Source organism: Globicephala melas, chromosome 2, assembly GCF_963455315.2.
Source record: "Globicephala melas chromosome 2, mGloMel1.2, whole genome shotgun sequence".
Classification (NCBI taxonomy): domain Eukaryota; kingdom Metazoa; phylum Chordata; class Mammalia; order Artiodactyla; family Delphinidae; genus Globicephala; species Globicephala melas.
This window is the reverse complement of record NC_083315.2, coordinates 2564754-2585217: the sequence shown is the minus strand read 5'-3', so window position 1 is coordinate 2585217 and position 20464 is coordinate 2564754. Positions and strand designations below refer to the sequence as shown.

The window sequence follows — 20464 nt, the reverse complement described above, 5'->3', positions numbered from 1 at the left end:
GACCCACAGGCAGTGACGTGTACAAGGAGGTGCTGTGAGGCTTACTGCCCGTGAGTTGCCTTTCGAGGCCCCATTCTCCCACCGGTAAGATGGGAGCCGTGACACCCCCCCACCAAAGCATCTGTCGTGAATGGTCGATGCCACACAAATAGAGCGTGGGGCACACTTGGGCCACGGAGTAACTGGGGGCTGTTATTTATTATACCTTTGGGCAGACTTGCAAGAAGAGGTATGTGGTGCCGTAGAAGGGTAACTTAAAACAGCTCAGGTCGGCCTCACGTCCAGAATTCAAGGATAAAACCTCTGCGGAGAACCACAGACATTTGCATCTTTGCATAAAAAGTGTATTTTAATTTTTAAATAAACTGGGGTTGGGATCACATGGAGTTTGGCGTCTATTTAGTCAATACAAGAGGTAAAATTCACTAGATGATCTCTGTTCTCAGTTCCACTGTGGGCCACGAATCCCTCCCCGGGGCTGCCCTCCGCGGCCTCTGCTGGCCCTGGTCACAGCGCCCGCCCCAGTGTCCTGAACCTCACAGTGGGCTTGTCTGTTTCCCACACTGGACCATAAGCCTTTTGAGGGCAGGGACTGTGTCTTTGCTCAGCACACAGCCCCAGAGGATCCAGCCCCTGACAAGGAACAGTGTACAATATTTGTTGAAAAAATAGATACGTGAGCAAAAAACACATAAAATTGTCCCTTTCCCTTTCTATGAATAAATCCAGCTTCAGGAGCTCCCCACCTTAGAGCTAGGAAGGCACGGAGGCAGATTTGGTCTTAAGTGCAGCACGTCCATTTCACTGCATGTCTTTTGCTTCTCGGCAAGTTGTCCCAGAGCCAGAAAAATGAGGGGTTTTTTGTTTGTTTTTTTCTTTTTCTTTTGGCCCTAAATTATTTCTGAAAGTTACAGCATTTTAGATTTGTATTGTTTCATTAGCTGTCACTTTTATTCACGACCCCTTTCGTTTCTCTCTCTTTCTCTGGACCTCTTCCTGCTGGAGCTTGACCGTTCCTCTCATATGGAAAGTTGTCTGTCCATCAGCACGCCATAAATAATCCAACCTGCGTGCATTCCACTGTCTGCCCTAGCTCCATGCTCCTTCCCACCCCCCAGCTGCCCCGCTCCAGTTTTCTGTGGCCCCAGTGACATGATCGTTGGCAATAAATGCTCAGCTCCATTTATTTACTGGAATTCTCAGATCTGGACCAGTTTGCTCCATTCAAGCTGCTGACGTGTTTTGTTAGGTACACATTCTGTAGAATCTCCCCTTCGTGCTGAGCTCGGAGGAAAGGGCCCCGGTAAGGATGAACTGGGATTTAACAGGTATTTAGCTTCAACTTTATATGGACTTGCCTAACGTCAGGCAGTCAGCAGCTTATCTGGACTTGGGGTCCAATACATATCTGAACCATATTCACCTCTCCAGGGATGCTCCTTTTGGAGGTGAAATGTTTATTGTATCTCATATTTGGTCATGGTCATGTTTATCCCCATAATAAAACTATAACCGTGGTTTTGCAAGCATATTTTAAACTTGTGTTTAGGATGTTAGCTAAGTAGTACATCACATCTTCCGTGCTCTGAAGTGTGAGAATGTTTCAGTGTGTTGCCTTAACCCTAGGAGAAGATCCAGGGTCTACTGAAGGAGACCAGACGTGACACTTGTTCTGATTTTGATGTGAAGCTAAACAGGTTTGGGATTTTTTTTTTTTTCAGTGAAACTTGCTCACATGTTCAAAATCGCCCACCACGCCTTGGTCAGCTTAGCCATAAAGAATTCACCTGTAATAGGATGGCAGTACTTGCCTCTTTCAGTACATTCCACAAACAAAATTGCAAGCGGTTAGCATCACAATAGATCATGTCTTGATAAATCAGCCACTAAGTGCTACTCAAAAAAATGAAAGATTTTACCTTCTGTCATTAAGTAGGAATTTAATCTCCAGTCAGGTGTGGCAAAGAGACTGCCCACCGGGTGTTCTAAGGGCATTTGCAGAAACAGCAATGAACTTGATCTGATTATTGCCTGAGTTGTCATGCAGACCTTACCACAAAAATTTGGCCACGGAGGAGATCCAGGGGCTCAAACATACGAGCTGCAGGACCCTCCCTAAGCTCTGGCTATTTCCGGAAGTCATTGCTAAGTGTGTGCTCTTATGAGACTAATACACTGCCTTTCCCCAGTCTCATCCAAATTAAAGCACAGTGAAATTTTTCCTAAGACATTCATTGAACCAAGCCTTTCTGACAATGGTCACAACTGAGGAAAGTTGAAATATCCAGGAAGACTTAAGTCCTTTGAATGGCGTTTATTCTTTCTTGAAGTGAAGGGTGGGTAGGGCCAGCACGAGGGCAGCAGTGCCACGTCAAGACACGGCATGAGGAACTTTCCGATGATGAAAGGAAAGGCCCAGTGGGGTGCCGCAGGGTAGTGGCGAGCCTGGGTCTAGGGTCCAGGCAGCAGAATGGGATTAATAGTTTGGCACCACCTCCGTGGAACAAGCCAAATGTGACCATTTCTATCAAAATCTTTTTAAAATGCACAGACGTTTTGACCCAGGAACTCCACTTCCAGGAATCTGGCCTATAGATATTACTGCACGAGTTCACAGACAGATGTGGACAAAGAAGGGCGCCTGCCATGTCAGGAAACAAAGGATGTTGCAGCCGTCAAGCTGTCAGCCACTGCAGCTGCCCCAGACTGTGCACCCAGAGCGGATTCGGGATGGAGACACCCAGGATGCCGGCCCCAGATAGCTAAGGTGCATATCAAAGGCATCATTTCAGTGAGCCCAGACCCTTGCGTCTTCCCATACACAGAAAATTGCTAAATTCATTAATTTGAGATGTCTGGTTTTCTTTAATTAACAGTCATCATTCGATGTTCTGATGACCTGGGTTTTTTTGGCAAAAACTCCTATATATCCTGGCTTCTCCCTTCCGGTTCCTCCAAGCGATCTGAGAACCTCTCTCCCGGGCCTAAGTGCTTAGTATGTCCACCAACTAAAACGTAATTCTCAACTTCAGGGTTGTGGGTTTTTTTCAGTCGACACATATGTGAGGATGTTCAATGCAGCATTGTTTATAAGACTGAACACAAATTCAAGTATCCGTCAGAGCCGGTTTAAAGAAGCTTCAGTGCTCCAGGGGACGGAATACCGTGCTGCAGGAGAAGAGATGGGAGTTGCACCTCATGTGCTGAAATCTGTACTGTGTGCAGGAAGCAGGATGCAGAGCACGTACGGTGTGCTGTCATGTGAAAAAGAGGAAGGAAGGGTGGGCGGGAAGGGGTCGGTGTGTGCTTGTAATATGCATAGGAGTTTTCCCGGAAGGGGGCTTCAGGAAAGGGGTACCAGGAGATGGCAAAGCGGGACACTTACTTTTGCGTTATTGGAATGTTTGGCTGCATTTTATTTATTGTTTTTGGGTTGCAAAATGTCTTCACCGGATTAAGCAGTACCTGGGCTGCCGTCGTTCGGGAAGCCCTCGGCAACGCTGTGAAGGAAGGAGAAGTCGTCTGACCCCTTGAGCTTGAGCCCCTGCTGCCTGACAGTACCGCATCACAGCCCACAGGTACAAAAGTTTCATTTTGTAAAAATAATACAGTCTACATAATCATGCACTTTGCATCTTGAATGTTCTAATTTCTCCTTTTAATTCTGGCTCCCTCGCACTAAATTTATTTCATGACCCACCAGTGAGGCCCCAGTCTGAACTAGACTGCTACAGCCGTCAGACTTGTCACCCTCCCTGGGCTGTCTGTCAACCCAGGCCCTCCAGTCCCTGCCGTCAGGGCCTGAAGGAGCACCGCCTCTCTCCCCAGATTTTCATTTTATAGGCCTTCTGAAGGGTGGCCTCAAGCCAAAGGGATGACTAATGCTGGCAAGTTCTGAAGCCCTGTGGCCACTAAGAAGGCCTTTTGGTGCCTCAGTGATGCCCTGGGGGGCTCCTGAGTGCCCTTTGGAAAAGAGTGAAGGTCCCTTAGGAACCCAGAGGCATCGCCACCTGGCCCAGGCTCACCCTGAAAAGCTCTTCCAAAGTTTCAGTTGACCAGAGCTACTGACTCTGGGTTTGGGCTGGGTTTGAAATCGTCTCTCATTTCTCATCCTAATTCAAATAAAATGGTGCAGCAGAAATCTGGTCCTCTGAAGAAGATGCAGATTCTGACGGCATTGGAACCTACTGGAACCAACAGCCTTCCTCTCCCCTCTGCCCTCTCCTCCTCTCCTCGCCTGTGCTAAGAAGCCCACATCGGGCCAGGTTTTCTGAGGATGTGGGTATGACCCCCTCCTTCTCGTCCTCCTGGCCTCACTGTCCTGTCAGATGTTCTGCCATTTTGCCAGGCCTGCGGTATGACTGGGTCACAAGGGTAGAACGTGGCCGAAGAAAGGGCCACTTAGACTCCAAAATGATCTGTATCCTTCCACCATCTCCAGGGAGGGAGGCTGAAATTAGACCAAGTCTCTCACGGATGCGAACAAACTCCCACCCCTCCCATGTCCAATAGCAAAGTCTGTCTGTCACGCAGCTGTCGCTTGGCCCAGAGCACTCAACGTTAACACCTGGTTAATCACATTCTCCTGTGTGTATTCCTCGGAGGGCCCTCTCTCGCAATTTTCATGTGTTGGCTTAAATAAAATCTGTCTGGTTCCCCTTTTCATAGCAGCTTAAATCTGTCCCAAGTTGCCCAAAAAAGTGTTTATGGAACTACTCACGGGTCCTCCAGGGAGATTTCCCAATCAACACACATGCGTGAGTGCCCAGCTCATGCGGAGACCCACACCCTAGCCCACTTGGGGCCCCCCGGCTGGAAAGCCAGCCCAGCACAGAGCACCACTGGTCTGAGAAGATCCTCCGCACTTCCGGTCACATGGGGTTACCCAGGAGATGCTGTTGCCCAGCTGTACTTTTCCGTTTGCACATAGACGGGAGCATAGGACTCTTTCATTGACAGTAAGAGGCAGTAGGAGAGAAGGAAATTGGCTGTGATCGGATGTTTTCATTTTGCTTTGATTTTCATCAGTGCCCTGAAAACACTATTTCAAACATCTTCATCATCTCATACGGAAAATAATAACCTCAGTGGTATTTGTTAACTCGGAGGGCCCTTATTATCGAAGAGGGCAATCTTATGCCAGTTTCACAAAGGACTCGTGCTTTTCTGGGTCCGGTGGGATTCACTGGGGATTTCAGTCCACTCACAACTGGGAAAATTTCCCCATCATAAAATCCATTGCCAAAATGGACACCAATTGGCCTCCTGGTTGACAATCCCAGAAGTGAAGGTTCTGGGCTCCAAAACGAAGCGATTTGCTCAAGAGTTGAGACAGTAGCAGGAAATCATGCTGTCTTGACCCAAGGTTTGCTCTCTGCTGAGGATAACGGAGAGTTTGGGGCTGCAGGGCCATCAGTGTCACAAGTAATCCATTCAGAAATCGCGAAAGGCCTTCTACTATTAACAAGGAATTTAAAACAGTTTCAGCCGGACTTAAGCATACTTGGGCATTCATAGTCTTTTAACTTAGTGGGAAAAAACCACTGCGACTTAGTTGGTGGTGAAGCTGATGGAGGGGGAAGATGAAAGAGCTACTTCTCCTGAAGTGGGCGTGTTTGACCAAATTTCAGGAAAACAGCCTAATGGCTCTCTTTCTACGCCTTGTGGCTGAAGGTGTGATTTGCGTGGACCACATCAGTCTCAGGTAGAGTGAATTGGCTCGCTGCGCTGTGAGGTTGGCATTAAACCTTTCACACCCGGGCCTTCCCCGGCGGTCCAGTGGTTAAGACACCGCGCTTCCGGTGCAGGGGGCGCGGGTTCAATCCCCGGTCGGGGGGCTTGGATCCCGCCTGCAGTATGGCATGGCCAAAAAAATAAAAACTAAACGTTTCACAGCGGGCAGCCCTACGGTCCAAACTGCAGCCCATCTAGCTGAGAGCGGCCCGTTTCCTAAGTGCAGCCCGTACAGCCGGCAGCAAGCTTATCCCAATATTTTGTCACATTCAACAACATCCTCGAGAAAATGGCCTAAATGGACATTCTTTTAGAAGGCCAGAAAAATAAGATCAACAACCACTGAAAAGTCTGTGGAATCTGAAGCATGTAGAAATCGCCCCCCGGACCCCATGGGCTGTATTATTTCCCCCTTTTAAACCAATATTTATCATATAACCGCGGTTTTACAGCCAAGCCATCCTGAACATGTCCCGTCCAGGGAACACGGTGGAAATGACCCGTGTCATCTCAGGGGCTCTGAGACCCCGGCCTTGGAGCTGAGCCCCTCCCGCCCCCAGCCCTGCTCTCTCCCCTGCAGGGCGGGGCTGCCTCCCCCGCCCCCCCCCCCAGGCTCTGCTCTGCTGGCCCCGCCTCTCCATCCGTGCGCCCGTGGTCCACGTGGCCACTCACGTGGTCACTCGCAATGGGCCCGTTCCCGCGGAGGTCGCGGGAGGCTTCCTCTGCTTCCTCCTCAGACGGGGACACGCTTTTTTACGGGGCCCCGAACTGGGAGGCAGCCCTCCATTTCTCCCAGTGAGCACTTATTCTTTGTTTAGTCTCCCTTTCTGCCCGCCCTTGAGTCAAGCCTGGGGGAAGGCGCTGGGAGCCAACCCAGAAGCCCCCCAGCGGGCTCTGCTCCCGCCTTCATCACTTCTGGGTGGGCCCTCTGCACCCGCAGCTGCGGCCTGGGGGGTCGCCAACAGCGGAGTCCGCCCCCTGGCAGGCTCGCCCTCACCCCGCCTCCCAAGCCCACCCCCAGTGCGGGGGAGGGGGGGACCGGACACCCCGAGGGCCTGGCAGCAGCTGCTCCCGTCCCGTTCCAAAGCCTGCTTCTACTGCCTCGGCTTGGGATTCACGCAGATGGGCGTGGAGTGGAGTCCCGTCTTCCTGGGTGAGTTTGTTGACTGAAAAAAAAAAAGCACAGCCTGAAAGTTGCCAGTTCAGGAGTCTTACTGAGGACTCTAGCCTGGGGATCAGCCTCTGAGATCGCTCTGAGGGACTGTTCCAAAGAGGTAAGGGAGGATATATAGGAGGTTTTGCTGAAAAAAAAAAAAAAAAATGTAGTCCAACATCAAAAGATGACTGTTAATCACAAGGACAGACATCTGAGGTTAGTGATTTGAGTGCTTTTCTGTGTATGGGAAGAGGCAAGAGTCTGGGCTCATTGAAATGATTCCTTTCGTAGCATCTTCCTAGGGCCAGCATCTGACCTTCACCCTCCTGAGTGCCCCCCACCAGGGGGCAGCTGCAGTAGCTGATAGCTTGGGGGTGGGCAGCATTCACTGTTTACCGGAAGGGCAGACAACATTCTTTGTCCGGAAGTTCTCACCTCCCCAAGGAAGGCTAAAATCCTCAACTGTCAAACCTACCTTTCTAGCCCAAGAAGCACAGTTCGCTGGGTTTTGTGAACCAATGCTATCAAGTGATATATACAAAGTGCAAGTGACAAGGTACCACAGGCACAGAACATATGCACAACGCAGGTTTTCAGGACGTTGAATTAAGAGAGAGGGGGCTGAAGAACGAGACTTCAAAGGAAGCATTGAACCCGCACCTTCCCAGAGTGAAGTGGGGACGGGTGGTTTCCAGAATACAGGCCCAGATGGGCATTTGAGTGGTGTCCTCTCACTGGATCACCTGCTCTGGCTCTAGGGGCATCGGAGGGCCACTTCTGGTAAATGAAAAGCAGGCATGTGGAGACTCTGATGAATGTCTTCATTGGAATCATACTGCTGTGGAGGTCGAGGAAACCCGCGGAAGATTCTGCTTTCCTAAGTAAGCTGTGCTTCTCAAGTTCAAGGTGCTGTTTCTTTCATGAAACTTGATTAGCAACTAATTAAACGGAGGAAGGACCGTCCACAGCACAGGTGACCAACAGGGTTCCCGCTGCAGACAGGTCGAAGCAGTTGAATGTGTGAAGCCCACTGTTTGTGTGTTTCCGGGGCTGTGAAAGTGATGGCCTGGCTAAGCAACAAAAAACACAACCCTTGAACACCACGGCCAAGGCCCACCCTTCTATAAAACATGTGCTCTCTTCTCCGAAGCAGGGAGCATCACCAACTCAAAAAGCAAGCCCAGGACCGGTTTCTTCTGAGGAGGGGAGCAGAGTACGGCCCACCGACAATGGCCGATTGTGATTTATTAGTGGAGGGAAATTCGGAATTGAACTTCACCGTTGGGATTTACTTGCATTTGAAAGCGATGCAGTTAGCGGTCCATCTTTCAACACTGAAAGTATTTTGTCCACTTTTCTATCCTTCTGATGAATTAAGGGCTTATGAAAGGTGAGGGGTGGAAAACATTAGCAGCTGAAGCTCTTAGTGGATCTGCTTGCCAGTTCAGGCTGGACGGAAAAACACAGGGGCCAATTTTACATTGTTTCCCCACCAATTCCCATCAGCCGTGAACTATGATGCTTTCCTGCGTCTGCAGTGAGTGGATAATAAGAGTTCCCGGTCCTCCGGTTCTCCAAGCTGTTTTGAACGAGGTCTGCTAATTGAATTCAGTTGTTTGCAGTTTTAAATGTTCCGTATTTTCCACAGAGCAAGAATGTATTAAACTCATTTCATCTGTCATCCAAGAAGAATTGGAGCCTGCATTTTTATTACCAACTGATTCGTGTTCACCTTCATCCTCGAATTTTTTCTGAAATGTTTACGATGTAATTAAAAACAATCAAGTCAAATTATCTATTTGAATTGGTCCCTTTGGGGGAAGATGAAGGAGCAGGAAAGGTGCCTGCGATGACATCATTTTGCATCGTTGCCTTCTCACACAGAAATACATCATGTAATCTGGTCACCGAGAGCATTCTGTAATGTCACTGCTGATTTAACAATTACAGAATATTGTAATTAAACGTTCAAATGCTCTCGTACATTTTCCCATTAACAAATGATCCTGGAACTTGATTCATTTCAGTGTTTAGAAAGGTCCTGGATTTGGTAATGTTGCTTCCTGCCACGCACACCTCCAGGGAAAACTATGATCTGAATCCTGAAGTCGGACCCAATTAAACTCTTGCATCTTCCCCACTGTGGCCGTAAGACGAACCACTTTTTCAATCATGGCTCAGACAGGCTTGTCAGGTTTCTAGGGCTCCGCATGCCTACTGCCAGCCTCGAAAAAGCATTCCCTGGGAACAGTCTCATAATAGGGAAGAAAAATGATAAATCCACAAAGGCAGGAGCCACAATGCACGATGCTGGGCACAGCGCTGACTAAACATCGGGGCAGCTGGACCTGGTTAGGAGCCCGGCTGCTGGCACAAGAGTTTGCTGCTTTGCTGGGCATGAAGAGGTAGGTAGCTGAGACATCGTAGAACAGAAAATGAAACTTCTGTATTGAAACGTCAGAAGAGGAGAAAGGCTTACAACCCAATTTGCCTTGGGGCTGACTAATTACAGGGGCAAATCCTTAGATAAGATGTCACATAGGAAATTAGCAAAGCAGGAGCCATCGATCATGTCTCCTTAATTTTAAAGTTAGTTTTAACGATTCCCCAGACAATGGACAGAAATCACGGTTCATGACTTGAGTTTCTCCTCCAGAGAGTTGAATGTTGGGTAACGTTGCTCCATCTGACTTTTCCCCTGGCTTTGGTATTAAATAAACAAACACCACCAACAACGAAAACCTCGCGGCTAATTAAGATCAAGCAAATGAGTTGTCAAAAGAAAACTACCTTCTCTTCCTGGGAGGATGGTTGCCAGTCTGTTTTGCTTTGGAGGATTTGGACAGCTCTGCCCTGCTGGGCATTAAATACAAACCTCAGATTTGCTGCAAAGAATGTTGTTTTTAAGAAGGAGATTGGGGAATTCGCTGGCGGTTCAGTGGTTAGGACTCTGCGCTTTCACTGCCGAGGGTGCGGGTTCAATCCCTGGTCAGGGAATTAAGATCCCACCAGCTGCAGGCGGCCGGAAAAAAAAAAAAAAAAAAAAAGATGTTTTTTGCATTTTCCTCTCTGACCTAAAGCAGGAGGTCTCTGGCGTGTAATATAGATGCCAGCCTCTTTTATCACTTAATTTATAAAGCCATGGGACATTAGGTTCACAGGGTCAGAGGCGAGGACCAGGGCACCAGGCCATCGTGATGAGGACTGCGGGACCCTGAGCCCCTCACCAGTGCTGACACCCAGCGCCTGCACCCCGTGGAGTTGCTTCATCAGTATCAGCTCTGCTTAACCTGCCCCTTCTTTTTTCTCCTGCTGCCCATGCATTAGTACATCTTTAAGATGAGCCCAAATCCTTCTATACGTTTCCCCAAAGTTCAGCAAAGAGTGGTAGTTTTTTAAATGTGATCTGAGCAATAATTAGCTAATGCTTTCTCATTCATGCTGGTTCATTATTAGCCAAGCAGAGCACGGCAGCCCATCCTTCGTGTTTCGGGGGATGTTACATTTGATGTCACAATCCTTCTCAAGGCGCTCGCCTTCCAGGTAGCCTCCAGCACCACCACCCTGGGGTCAGAAGGGAGGTGGCCGCAGGTGTTCCGCACTGAGCAGAGCCAGCCTGGACAGGTCTGGAGCTGGACAGGCCGTGCTGTCCTCCCCATGTCTGAGCAGAGCCAGCCTGGACAGGTCTGGAGCTGGACAGGCCGTGCTGTCCTCCCCCATGTCTGAGCTATGGTGTAGGAACATTCCAGAGTGTCCACCAGCCGTGCACTGGGGTCTGAACAGAGACTGCAGTAGCACCCAACAGCCCGGGGCAGGACACAGACCATTACCCATCCACCAGGAGGGCACGGCCGGGGCATGCGGGAAAGGAAGTCGGGAGAGGCCCCGAGGGCCAGCCGGGCTGCCCAAGGCACGTGCGGAAGCTTTGCTTCTGCAGATTTTGTTCCCGGACTGGATGTTTGCAGCACCTCCAAACGCGAAGCGGCTCAGGCCACCCCACAGCCTGGAGAGCTAGGTGGACCCAACACCTGAAGCACTCGTTAAGCCCGCCCCAGTCAGCTCCTGACCTGCCAGCCACAGGTGCCATGGGGCAGAGGCTCTTCGGGGCGCCATGGGCGGGGCAGAGTTGGATGGAAGGGGTCAGAGGGTGTGGAAGAGGAAGAAAGGGGGCGGAGAAGCTGAGGGTCTCCAGCGGAAAGGGTTAGGAAGGCCTGAAGGAAAAGGCCGGTTTGGAAGGAGGCCAGCACAGAAGGACCCTTCAAAGCCCGAGGGGCTGGTCCAGGCCAGGTCCCAGGACCCAGTCTCCTGCAGCTCCTCGGCCTGCAGGGATAGCCAAGGCGAGCTCTGCCGGACTCAACGCTGTTTTCTGGAATGAGGGACGCTTGAGCTAAGCCCGGTCTCCATCTTAGTGCTTCGGGGGAAATCCCATTAGAACTTCTGAAGCGCAGTGGGATTTGTGGCTGGAGAGGGCTGGGTCCATGCGGGTTGATCTGTTTGGTGCACCTGCACCTCCCCCCTCCCCAGCCAGCCGCCAGCCAGCCCCTGCTGAAAAGCCCTGAGCTGGGCTGAAACGCGCCCTGCTGGAGACGGTGGAGGTAAAACAGGATTTAAAGCAGTGCATTCTACCGGGCAACCTTATCTGGCTTAACTGCTCTGCGTTTTCAGCTGTGTGTGGATGTGAAGGGTAATTACCATCGCATGTTACCTGAGATTACAAGGTTGTGTTCCAACTAATGACACCACGAGAACCAAGCGGTTGTTAATATTTAATCAGTCTGTGGGCTTAACAATTGGGTCAATGAGGTATGTAATTACGTAATTATAAAAGACATTTCAGATAGGAATGGCTGGTACTGGTATTAATACCAAAGGTGAGAGCTGGTAGAAATACCCCACCAGGTCGTTTCAGAAATATCACCAAAGAAGGACCTTCGAGGGGAGGGTATCCCTTAGAAAACGATGAGCACAGATGGAAGCTCGTTTCCAGCACGTGGACTTCTTCTCTTCTTTCAGGCCCCCATATGGAACATCAGGCCAGATGTTTTACTGACGTCACAGATAACTATCACTGCAGTATTTAAATGGACCCCAAGAGAAAAGCTCCAGAATTTTCTTAATTGCATTCTAAAGGTGAGCGATGTTTAGTGGCTATAGGTGCTGGTGGATTTTTGCTTCTTTGTTTATTTTTTATTTTTGGTTGGCATTCAGGAGAGACTGACCAAAAATCGGGCAGTGAAGCCCCGTGCCACCTTCCTGGGGCTGCAGCTCCCCACCCTGGGTGGCACCTGTCTGCTAAGGGAGCAGCCCACATTGTCTCTGCTGGGAGATGCTGCTGGCATCCCTGTGCTCTACCTGGGGTTCCAGTTTCTCTCTGGTGCTCGTGGCTCCTCAGTGGAAAATGCCATTTCTAACCGGGGGGCTAGGGGGCGGGGGGATGGGGGGATGGGGGCAGGCAGCCAATCAGCTGAGTGTCCCTGCTCCATGGCCTGTGCCTGCAAAACATGGCTGAGAGCCCGTTAAAGGCACCCGGCAGATGTGAGCACCCAGACTGGAGCTGCCATCGGCCAGGACAATGGCCGTCGGAGATAGGAATCCGAGTGTGTGTGTGTGTAATTTATTGTGGGAAAATCCGTATCCCTCGAGAGCCATTTGTCAACGCTGCCAACAAGCCCTCTCCCCTCGCTCCACCCCTGCATCGTTTTAGGGATCACCTGGACGCACCTGTGCCGGGGCGCAGAGGTGCGTTGCAGCTCAGGACACCCATCCCATCCCCCCACCTGGCAGCCCAGCCTCCGCCCCCTCCTCCAGGTCTTGGGGCCCCCAGCCTGTGCCTTCCCTTCTTCCTGGGCTGCGGGAAGGATGGTTCCAGAAGCCGCTTTTGCACCCTGCCTGTGTAGCAGTGTCTGTCGGCACGTTCCAGCGCTGGCTGGGAGCAGGGCCCTCCTGGCGCCCCGGTCTCCACGGAGGGTGACACTGCAGTTCCGGGAGATGCGTGATGATGCGGAGGTCGGAGGCCGCCCTCTGTGGAGGCCTTCCCCAGCCTCTCTAGAGAGAGGGCCCATCTCCCCTTGCCCTTGTGAAGCTGAATGGCCCGTCGGAAAACCGCGGGCCCAGGCGCCAGACAGACGTGGGTTTGGATGCTGGCCTACGCCGCACTGTCAGCGTGAACCAGGGGGTGACTCTCCGTCCCACGCCTTCACGTCCCCCTCCGAAGAATGGGCCGATTCCGCTTCAGTCAGAGGCTTGTGGGCAGTAAGGGGAAGCCCAGCCCTGGGGCAAATACTCTGGAGACTTGGGTTTTCTTCCCCTCAGGCTGCCTTGGGTTACTTATCGGTGCCACTGGCGGCGGTGAGTCCCTCAAAGCAAAGGAGGGGTGACTCCTTATCACACCTCTTCCAAACGGCCAGTTCGGGCATCACTTAAGGGACTGGCATCCTTTGCCCGTGGCCAGAAACCACGGTGTCCCTCTGCAGCGAGCTTCCCGAAGCTCAGCGTTTGCACCAGACAGGATGCCAGCGAGGAAGCGGGGAAGGTGGGGGGCAGGGTTGGCTAACCCAGCCAGAAAGTTCATGCAGCTGCCGCCAGATGCCCAAGTGATGATGTCACCAAGGCTCCATCGCTGGTCCCCTCCGGCTTGCTGGCTTTATTCTCCAAACAGACCTGCACGTGGGGCTGGCTCGGGCCGGGCCTTAGAGCTCACGGCCGCACAGAGCAGCCTCTCCGCTCGGCCAGCAGTGTCCAGGGGAGGACCTGGGGCCTGGCCGCGGGTCTGGGCTGTGTGCTGTCCCTGCTCAAGCCCCGGTCACCTGCCCGCTCTGGGTCTGGGACAGGGCGCAGTGAGTAGAGAGCCGCCCGCTCTGTGGAGAGAGGGCTCGCCAAGGAAGGCGTGCTGGACACAGTCAGATGTCCATCCCAGCAACCGCATTGCCCAGGCTCCCTCTTGTGTCCATGCCTCTTGCAGACGAGCAGGTTGCTTCATCCTATTGCCCAACCAGAGAGAAAGCGGGAGACGCCAGTGGGAAGGCCCTGGGTGGGGTTCGGAGGGCGGGGGAAGAGGCCCTGATTCCATGAATCTCTTTTTATGAGCGTGGCCACAGCTGTGGCGTCTCTGATTCTCCGGGGGCCCCCGGGGTGGGACTGACAGCCTCCGCCTGGAGACAAGGCCGGGCTGCGGGGACCGGGGAGCGGGGGTGAGCCTGAGACGCCTCTGCTTCCCGGGCCCGGCTCCAGCCTGAGCGGGGCCCGTCAGTCTGGTCCTTTATCTCCGATTGAAATATTTATCGGGCTGTTTCAAAGGCCACCGCGGCTCCGGCAATCTTTCCCAGCACCCTTCCGTGGGGCCGGAATCTGTCATCATGGAGCCTCGTGCTGGGCGGGGCCGCAGTGGGGCTGGGTGCTGCCTCTGAAGGGCAGCCAGGCCACTGACCCACCCAGAGGAATGAGGTCTCGAGTTCAAGGGCAACGTGCACTCTCCCTGTGCCCCTCCATCCTCACCCTCCCTCGTGTTCTGCCCTGCAGCTGGCAGCTGAATCATCCCGTGGAGGGGGCCAAACCGGGAGGGAAGGGAAGTGGGGCGCAGGGGGCTCTCGGGAACCGGGTGCGTGCTGCAGGACAGCAGAGGAGGGCTTTCTGGGGGAGGTGATGTAGACTGGGAGCCTGGAGAAGGGAAGGCGTGCAGGGAGGACGTGATGCTGACCGTGGGTGCCGGCAGGTGTGGGGGGCACTGGCGGGGGGCACTGGGGCTGGCGGGCTGGACTGCGCGCCCTCGTCTCTGTGGCAGTGGGCACCCCCGGGGGTTTCCAGATGCAGAGTCTCTGGGCTTTTCATCTTCTGGAGCCTCGGCTGTGCTGAGGATGGACAGTCAAGGGCGGGGAGAGCCCCTGGGAGGCCGCGAACTCGGGGGCCTGGACGGAGGGAGGGAAGTAGGGCCGCTCCCTTCTTCCATCAAGGCCAACGTGCCCGGGCGCGCACCTGTGCTGGGGGCTGAGCCCGGACGAGACAGGTGGGCTTCCCACCCTCAGAGGCACCCCACCCCGCCCCGGAGCCGCCCACCCCAACTTCCTGCGGAGACGAGTGAACTAACATGTGAAGTGTCCGCGCGCAGCCCTTTGCGGCTCCAGACTGGCCGGCCCAGGCTGGAGGGCGGACGGTGGGTCTAGAGGGCCGCAGGCAGGCGGGGTGCGGGGAGGGATGGGGGCGGCCTGGGGGCCACTTCCCAGGGTCCCGCTTCGGGGAGCTGAATGGGTGGGGATGCCAGCCACGCGGGGATGGTGCCAGGGGTGAGGGCTGCGGACAGGCCGGCGAGATGGACTCCCACAGGACGAGGCTGAGGTGCCCGAGGACTGCCTGCGTGGCGACGTCCTCCTCCCTGCACCTTCTCTTTCCTCCCTGTGCCCCCCTCCGTGCTGTCAGCGCCCCCCGGAAGAGCTCGGGGAGCCTGGCGGGCGTCTGCGCTCCAGCTTGGCGGCTGCGCGCGCAAGGATGCTGGGGCTGACGCGGCTGGACCAGCCCCGGCCCAGGGAAGCCACGCTTGAACCCCTGAGAGGTGAACAGGGCTGGTGGCTGGCGAGGGCCATCCCGGAGGCAGAGCAGGGAGAGCCCAGGCGGCACGCGCGCCCCCAGCCCAGCTCGGTTCCGAGCCTCCGAGCCACCAGGGCGGCACAGCAGGTGCCAGACACCGGCTCAGTTGCATCGAACACGTGCTCAGCCAAAGAGGTAAATCGTTCCAAGGATGCTGCCTCGTACTTCTCAGAAGGTAGGGCGCTGGAGCAGTCGCAGTGCTGCCTCGTTTTGCCTGGGCTCTGTAGCTCAGTTACTTCCTCCTTCGGATAATATTCCATTGAAACATGCACCGTGGCAACCCCTGCGCCGTTTATGCTCCTTTGGACTCTTTTCAGGTGGCAACTTGCCCCATAACAGGGCGGGGACGAAGGGAAGAGCTTAGACAGGGAACGGACTGGAATAGCCCACGTCAGCTGGGAGCTCACTGCAGGGGAGCCTCCGGCCATGGACGGAGCCTGAAGGACGGAGCCGGCTCCAGCCTTCCGGGGGGACTTGATTCCACAGCCCGAGGCCTCTCCCAAGCTGGTCCCCACCTGCCCCTCCCCCTTCCTCGCCTCTCTGCCTCCCCCCTCCCCCTTTCCCGTGTCACTGTGCCCATCTTCTTCCCTCCTTCCGTCTTCTTTACAGACGTTTGGACTGAAGCTGATGGTGGCAGCACCTCCTACTCCCCCGTTGACTGCAGCCTGCATCCTTACCTCCACGTGACGACGTCCTTGGACTAGATTCCCTCCAGACTTCTCCCAACCCGTAGCTGCAGCTCCCGCCTCTTCACCAGACCCAGTACCACCCCTAGCTCTCAAAAGAAGTTCTACAGGTAAACTTTCCCAAGAATTCTAGAAACATAGTAAATCCCTAGTCCCCCAAAGAATCGAGGAAACTTTCTTCAGGTCTTTGGTGGGAAATTTTCACTGCCGTAGTCAGATCATTCACTGGCTTCTCATCTCTCTCCTCATGCTAGAAAGTTAGTGCCAAGAAAGCAGTGCGTTTGCTCTACTTCACTTCTGTGTCCCTGGGGCCTGGCAGGCGCCTGGCATGAGGCAGAGCCTAATACCATCTGCTGAGGGACAGAGGAACCTCATCTTGACTTGGGTCAGGTTCAACAGCCTCATGCACTTGAGACCACGCCACCCGTCTGAGATGTGGCCCTCCACACAAAAGGCAGCGGTGCGACGCTGCCTCTGAACTTGGGTGAACGTGAGAGAATCAGAGGGAAGCCGTCCCCTTAACTTCCCATAACAAACAAAGAGACTTTGCTCGTTAACTCGGGCCATCCATTATCGGTGTCGCCGTCCCGCTCTCCTAGGCAGATAAAATGCACTTGGCAGACAGGGACGGGAGTCTGCAGAACATCTGCAGACCTTCCAGCAGGAGTTAATAAGCCACGCTAATCAGGTTAGTTCTGGGCCTTTTGCTTTAAAAGCATCATCCTGCTTTCAGTGTAGAAGACCCCGCACAGTAGGCACGCCCATCTGGGAATTCCTCTCGAAATTCTCCAGGAGTTGGTTAACGATAAACACAGCTACAGCGAGCAACGGTTCAAGGGATGGTTTCTCCGTCGCATGTGTTATTGGGTTGAACGTTTCTGCTCTGGCTTCTCGGAGTTTGTTCCTAAAAAGTATCCCCAAATATGTTGATGGAGGCAAGACTCTGAATAAAAGGAGGTCAGTCCAAAGCGGCATTTAATCAGAATCGGTCGCTTTCTAGGCTGGGGGTTGAGGGCATAGCCAGGGAAGGGGGAGAGGGCAACACTGTACTAGATTGGCAGGAACGAGCCATTCCTAAGCCCAGCTCATTTCAGTAAAAACAGGCATGAGGTGAAAGCAAGTTTGGAAACTGAATTCTCCCAACATGACTCAAGGGTTGTCTTTCGGATGCCAATTTGCAATTTGGTTTTTAATAGGTGGATGAAAGTCTAATCTCCACATGAAGAATAGGACATCCGACGTATCATGTGAGCATGAAGTGGAAAGGGGCTCTTCCCCAAAACCTAGAGAGATGTTGGAATGCATATTCTGCAGAGGGAGATAATGTCCAGTGGGTCTGTTGTATAATGCAGCTGTGTACGGGGCAGGGGCAGGGGGAGGAAATAGGATTTAAAAATACAACCGTGTACGTCAGAGACGGGTTATAAAAGCATAGGTTTCTCTTTCAGGAGCCTCTGAAGTTGGAAAGTATGAATTACATACACTCATTAAGACTTGTTACGTTAAATTCAGAGAGTAAAATTAGAAGTCACGTTAATGATCCCGCCATCCAACAACTGGGCAGCAGATGCTGGAGCTTCTGGTTAAGAGATTACATGGTTCGAGACGACGATGTGCTGTATGTGTCCCTGGCCAAGAGGAGGTGTAACAAACATATTATCAGACACAGAAAATATGCAGCCCTGGAAAAGGGACGCACGAATCGGACTGCCGTGGCGCTTTCAAAGCTGCACATTTTCCCACTAAACCGCTGTTTCGGAGAATTAGTGGCTTTTTTTTTTTTTTTTCCTTAGAACGAAGAGTTAATCTTATCCAGGTTCAGAGCCAGAAACCTGTCATGTGAAATCCCAGCGAAGACCAACATTCTTTCCAGGTTCGTTACTCGCCGTGGAGCTGAGTTTTCCAACGATGCCCAGGCTGAGTAGCTGTTAGGAGAAACGGAGCCACTTGTGGCCACTCTGGGGGGCTCGGGGGGACAGCTCTCCTGGTGTGCGGGTTCCTTTTGGGGGGGAAATGCCGCTTGGGAAGCATGAATAAGGAAACCTGAAAGACTGGGAGGGACCGGGGCGTCCCGGTTTACAGACACCAGGAGGTCACAGGTTTGGTTCCCTGCAGAGGTGCCCAGCACACTGATGGAAAGTGTCCCAGGCTTCAAGCTTCAAACCTGCTAGTTTTAACTCCTACCCCTTCCAACCATCAGAAGAGGAAGAGCTGCAAGAGAGCTGTGAACAGAGGAGTGTCCACGGGAGCGGGGAGGCTGCAGCCAGGCTCCCCATCCGGGGATGCGTGCAGGGTGATGGGCGCAGGCCGCCCTTTCCATCCTGTTCTCCGACACGAGCCGAAGGGCCGGCGGGGCAGGTGTGACACGATTCTGCTGGTTCCGTGCATCCAAGCCCTCTTCTCTTTTCCACGTTGCCTGCAGCACTTTAGTTCCTTCTTTCGGGGACCGGGCAGGGCTCCATTGCTTTTCTGGATTCCAGGGTGTACCCCACCAATTACCCGGGGTGGCTGGGAATGAAGCCACTCTGCAATGTTCTCGTATGCAGCAGTCACAGCTGCCTGACCTCGAAGGGAGCAGTGGACCCAAGAAACCAACCTTGAGGCAAAACCTGGGGGTCCACACCCTCCAGTCGTGCACCCTCGGGCCGGAAACTTGCAAACGAGGAAGCGCACGGGGGCCGGCTGGCGAATGCCTTGCTCGCCTAGCTCGCATCTGACCAGTGCCCACGGTGTGCCAGCTTCCGAGCCAGCCGCCGGGCAGAGACGTGGACCCCCGCCCCCGGGGGCTCACACCTGACACTGGGGTCCCCCCTGCTCTGAGCTCTGGGGGTGTCAGGGTGCTGCCCACCTGCCTGCCTGAACTTCCTGTCCCAGCCCGTCACCTGCCAGCCCGCGGTGGGCAGACCTCCAGCTGCCGTGTCACCTGACTGCTTCTCGGGATGCCTCCTGGTCTCCAGGCTTCCCTAGGGTCCCAGCCAGGAGAGGAGATGGTCCCCGTGTCACGGCTCAGACGCCCTGTTGGCGGTCCTCCCCGACCCTTGATGGCTGGGAGCCGCAAAGCTGGGACTAAATAGAGAGGTGCGCCTCCTGGGGACCTGGGAAATACCGGGGCGGAGACCTGCAGGTCTTCAGTCTGCAAATTGTGCATCTTAACCACGAGGGTCCCCTGTGTTTGAAGAGCGCGTTTCTCCATAAAGCGCAGGACAGGCAGGGCTTTCAGGTGACCAAACTGCATCAGCACCTCCTCGGCAGCAGGCAGGAGGTGCCCAGACGGAGCGTGACAGGAACGGGCCAGAACCCCTGCTCCTCCTGCCAAGGAAGCGGACAGATGATGAAGGCAAAGAAGTCAACTGTGCTTTATTCGAAGGGAAACCGTTACGGAGAAAGAGGAATCAGGCGAGAGGGAGAGGATGACGCGTCACGGCCGTTACGAGTAGAGTGACCCGTGAAGGTGGCACTTAGAGCACGAAGTTGGAGGCGAGGAAGCAGCTACTCGGGTATCTGGGAAGCGCACCCCCAGTGGAGGGACAAAGGCCCTGAGGTCGGAGCCCCCCGCCCTGGGCTGGAGGGAAGAGGGGCAGAGCGTAGGACACGAGGCCAGGGGTGCAGCAGGCCAGTCAGGGGTCTGAGCTCTGAGTGTGCGGGGCCTCCGAGGGCCGCAGCGGACGCACAGGGTGAGGCCTCGCCCCGTGGAGTGGGAAGCAAGGGCGGGCGCCACAGCAGCAATGCAGGAAAGGAGGCTCCTGGCCTAGGTGCCAGTTCGTGGTGGACTGGATGTGACGCGTGGAAGAAAGAAAGAAAGAAACCAGGGACCGCGTCCAGGGCGTTGGACTGGGCGCCTGGGTGCCCGGGCGGATGGGGTTGGCATCACCCAAGGAGGGGGCAGGCCTGGTGTGGGGCGATCGGGGTGAAGTGTGAGACACACATAAAGTCCACGTGAGGATGTCAGGCGGGCAGGAGTTTAGTGCAGACAGAAGGCTGGAATCCCCAGCACAGAGGCGTTCTTCAAGCCCCCAGATGGCAGCGCTCATGGGGAAGTGGGTGAGGCTAAAAGAGGCCTGAGCCCGAGCCCTGCGGGCAGACAGGTTAGACCCACTTTACCCACCAAGGTCTAGAGACGTCTCTGTCCAAGGCTGCGGAAGGGGGTCCACTTGGCCGGCCCCCAGCTCCTAGGGCCCTGGGAGACAGGCCCCCAGCCCACTTCCTCTTGTCTACTGCGCTTCTCCCAGGCCAGGAGCAGCAGTGATGGCCGGTCGCCAAGTGTCACACGGGATCAGGGTGGGCAGGATGCTGCACGCGGACGCGCACA

At 54.0% G+C, this 20464-nt stretch overlaps 1 protein-coding gene across 12 annotated transcripts in view; it reads left to right on the top strand.

Moving 5' to 3' along the window:
- The window catches only part of ZNF438 (zinc finger protein 438), a 498265-nt gene that overhangs the window by 384441 nt on the left and 93360 nt on the right, over positions 1 to 20464 (top strand). For 7 of the 12 annotated variants that reach the window (XR_009560613.1, XR_009560617.1, XR_009560602.1 and 4 more), the window contains exons 6-10: positions 2552 to 2767; positions 3463 to 3578; positions 11903 to 12019; positions 16079 to 16265; positions 17949 to 18028. The gene's annotated coding sequence lies outside the window, so the exon portion shown is untranslated. Of the gene's footprint in view, positions 1 to 2551; positions 2768 to 3462; positions 3579 to 11902; positions 12020 to 16078; positions 16266 to 17603; positions 17854 to 17948; positions 18029 to 18270; positions 18754 to 20464 lie in introns of those variants that run through there. The other 5 variants (XR_009560622.1, XR_009560612.1, XR_009560639.1 and 2 more) reach the window with 4 other exon arrangements.